Consider the following 4,036-nt stretch of genomic DNA (forward strand, 5'->3'; position numbering starts at 1 on the left):
AAAATTAATATAGTTTATGGCCTTCACACGCATTACAGTATGCTCCTATTCTTTTTATGCTCAGGTACTAAGATTTCCCTTCAGTGGTAAAATTCCATATGAATATTCAATGCTAAAACGGGCACAGTAAAGACATTTACTGTAAATCTTTCTATGACCGACCAACGGACCACGAGTGCCCCTGTCGGTCAACCAATCACGTACCGCGGTATTTTGCATCATAGCCGTACCTCTGGTACATACCTCTGGTACGTGTCTGTACCGCGCACTTTGAATGGCTGCATCTGTATACCTTAAGAATAATTTTTTGGAAAGGAAAATGCACGGGCGCTCAAAAGGGGCCTGCCTGCCGAGAAAGTCGAGATGCAAGAAAGTGCACAGAGGGAGGACGGGAATGGAGACAGAGAGAGAGACACAGACGGACGAGAGGCAGGACTCGAGAAGGAGCTCTAGTACCTCTCTCTTGCTGGCTGGCTGCGTCTGTCTTTTCACCGCTGAGAGAAGGTGGTGCACCGTTCCCGGAGGCGCTGCAATACTGGGCCAATGCGTGGAGAGGACAGAGCAAGCTCCTGATCCAGCTCCCTGTTCCAAAAATACGTTTAATATGTGATCCCCGGATGGGGGACGTATCAGATATTAAACTGATAAGAACAGATTTTTTTTAATGAATACAAGACAAAAAATAAAACCATGTAACACTACACCATTATCAAAAAAGACAAACCACTAGCCAGCAGCCATATTACTCTGCAACTCACAACTGGCAACCCACTTAAGCTAAGAAGGTGTGAGCCTGGTCATTATCTGGATGGGGGATCTCCTGAGAAAAACTAAGGTTGCTGCTGGAAGAGATGTTAGTGGTACCAGCAGGGGGGGTTACCCTGTGGTCCTTGTGGTATAGTGACGGGGATACTATACTGTAAACAGGCACCATCCTTTGGATGAGATGTAAAACTGATGTCTTTAATGACTATGGTCATTAAAAACCCTGGGGTGTTTCTCAAAAAGAGTAGGGGTGTAACCCGGGCATCCTGGCTAAATTTCCCATTGACCCTTCTCAACCATAGTCTCCTAATAATCCTCATCCATGAATTAGGTGGATGCTGTACATTGGTGGTGGTGGTAGAGGGCAGTCCTTATTACCTGTAACAGCGCTTTGAGTGAAGTGTCCCAAAAAGCACTATGTAAGTGTAAGCAACTAATTATTATTATTATTATTATTAAGTAGCTTCATTACTCTGTTCTCCTTCCCACTGATAGCTCGTGTGGATTAGCATTCTGGTGCACTACGGCTGCGTCGCATCATCCTGGTCGGGCTGCACACTGGTGTTGGTGGAGGGGAGTCCCCATTACCTGTGAAGTGCTTTGAGTGAAGTGTCCAGAAAAGCGCTATGTAAGTCTAAGCAATTATTATTATCACCATAGGCAAATATCAAACCCAAAACATATCAATAAAATTCAGAAACAAACCATTCTATTACCATAACTCCGCCCATTATACAAATCAGCACATGCCCCCATCCGATACAAAGTAACAATAGTAAACTATTCCCGTCTCCAAACAAAAAAAACATGTATTTACAGTTTACAAACAAAACCAGTCCACATAACTTTAAACAATTCTACTATTACTAACCCTCAAACACAAATATTAAGAAACCCCCAGTCCCCAGTCATTCTCTTCCCCAAAAACAAAAACACATGGCTTCTTAATCCACTTTAAACCAAAATCATGGCCATCCACGACTTTCCTACCTATGCAGCTATTCAAAACGAGCAGGCCATACCGCATTATTTTGTGGTGCGCTTCTTGCGGTTTTACGCAAGTTACCTTATATTCTCCCATAATACCACATGATACCGCATGTTACCGCAAGTAAAATAATAGTATCCGGAATTTCCGCAAGGTGGAGCTAATAAAGCTCAACCTCTCATGTTTGAGCTGTGGCCATCAAAGTCTTTAACGAAGATATTACTAATAGTATTAATAATGAATGACCTTGGACAAGCTGTAAACTCAAAGTATTGCCCTGGTCCACATTCTTTTTTTCATTGACCGTCTTTGTAAAAGTAACACCACAGCATTTCACAATCGCGCATTTGTTTCCAATCAAGCAAAGTACGGTAATTTTTGAGAATCTCCGATTCACCATGCCTTTCACATACTCATAAAAGATATTAATTTTGGAACATAAACATACAGTATTACAGTATGTAAACTGTATATGGCTAGTCTCGGTACTTTAAAGAAAAAATACACCAGTATTCCATTTCTCCCTAAACATTTTAAGCATTGAAGTCTTTAACTAACATGTGAAATAACATGTATAAAAAGTGGTAGTTTTAAGCTTTTCTGCGAATACGCTCGATACCGGAGCAAACAAGCATACTTTTAGAATTTGATTAATAGGGAATATAATATGGAATCGCGTATCTAAAGAAATTAATAACGATATAATTATATTCATGTACTACAACACAATACTAATTGACTTTTTATATTTCTAAATATCACAACATGTTAGAATCTAAGTCATTTTTTAATAACAATGAATAGTCACCACGCATGCTTACACAGCTCACTGGGCAAACCATCACAAAGCTTTAGAGAACTTACCATTTTTATCAACAAATTGTAAAGACGACGTTTACATTGGCGTTATTAATTTTTCACTTGAGTGTATGGAGGATTGTCAGCTGTCACTGAGAGCAGACCCCCCCTCTTAGGCTGCGCAAACGATTTTTAAATTTTTTATAAAGAAATGACGGCTGTATGCGTTACAAAATAAATTTACTGTCAAACCTTAAATCAACAATTGATTTAAAGATGATCTGTCAAAGTGCAATGGAATACAATATTGATGTTGCTGTTATTGTTTTTATCCTGTAAAGCGCTTTGAGAAGCCACCTTTAAAGGCGCTATATAAAGGCACTGATTCCTATGGAATGTGTTTTCTTTCTTCTTTTTTTCAGCATGGAATAAACCTATTATTTGATTCTTATGGTTTCTGTGAGAAGCCAGGGTATCAGCTTGTTCCCCCTCCCGCCCCTCTCTGTGTACAGTAGAGCCTCCTGTCCTGACTGGAGGAGCTCATTCAGCTGTGTCTGGAGAGAATCCAGGGTATCAGCTTTGTAGCGGCGAGGCTTATTAATAAGAAAGAATTAAGCGTTGGTATGCTCCTAAAGGAGGCCTCATCTCACCCTCCATCTCTGTGGTGTAGCCACAGAGAAAGTATTCATGCAGGCTGATTTAAGATGTTTTCTTTTGATAACGAACAAGCTCCCAGACGGGGATGCATTTAGCTAAGCCTGGCTATCATGATCAATGGTCATCCATTGGCGCCTATCTGTCTAGGGAGTGCCAGATGGACATCTGGACTGCAACCAATCAGGGACTGGTAGGGCCGAGTAACCCACGTGGGACCCTGATGCCCATGGAACTTTCAGCCAATCAACGAGCTGAAGTTCCTCCAGGTAAAAACAGGCAACACAGAGAGCCTGAGAGATTCAGTGGAGAGAATTCTGTGGACTTTTCTAAAGGGAATTCAAAGGAGAATTCCACGGCAGGATGGCCCAGGAGCAGAAGGCTCCCAAGGGCAGGACATTCTCGCAGCGCGCCTCCTGACCATTCTGAGACTCAGCCCAGACAACCACGGAACGGCCAGTGTGTCTGAGTGCCAGAACTTTCCTTTGTTCTAAGAGTCTAGAGCGGAGGTTGCCAGAGAGTAACCAGAGGATCCACCCGAGGTTCGCACCAGCAGCAGGCCTCGTGAACAGGTTAGAACTGTGGACAGCTGAATCACTATTCAGAACTAGCTCTTCATCAGCAATGAACCGGTCCTCTTCCTGACCTGCTGGGACTCACAGTAATCTTTTCTCCTGTGCACAAACTTTGCTAGTTAAAGCCAACACTAACTAGCCGGTCAGTGAGCATCAGCAGCGCACCGTCGCAAGCCGCACAGCACACCCTGGCACGGAGCCAGAGAGCGCGGATTGGACAGCAACAAGCCTGCAACTGATTCTTTGTGCCTGCAGG

General features: G+C 42.8%; 1 non-coding gene across 1 annotated transcript; it reads right to left on the minus strand.

Moving 5' to 3' along the window:
* Nucleotides 1-502: 502 nt before the first annotated feature.
* On the minus strand, nucleotides 503-684 carry LOC148808698 (U2 spliceosomal RNA). Its single transcript, XR_016087965.1, has one exon. It is a non-coding gene; the product is annotated as a U2 spliceosomal RNA (small nuclear RNA).
* Between the last annotated feature and the right edge of the window lie 3,352 nt (nucleotides 685-4,036).

This window comes from Atractosteus spatula, unplaced genomic scaffold, assembly GCF_055471065.1.
Source record: "Atractosteus spatula isolate fAtrSpa1 unplaced genomic scaffold, fAtrSpa1.hap1 Scaffold_2, whole genome shotgun sequence".
Taxonomy (NCBI): Eukaryota; Metazoa; Chordata; class Actinopteri; order Semionotiformes; family Lepisosteidae; genus Atractosteus; species Atractosteus spatula.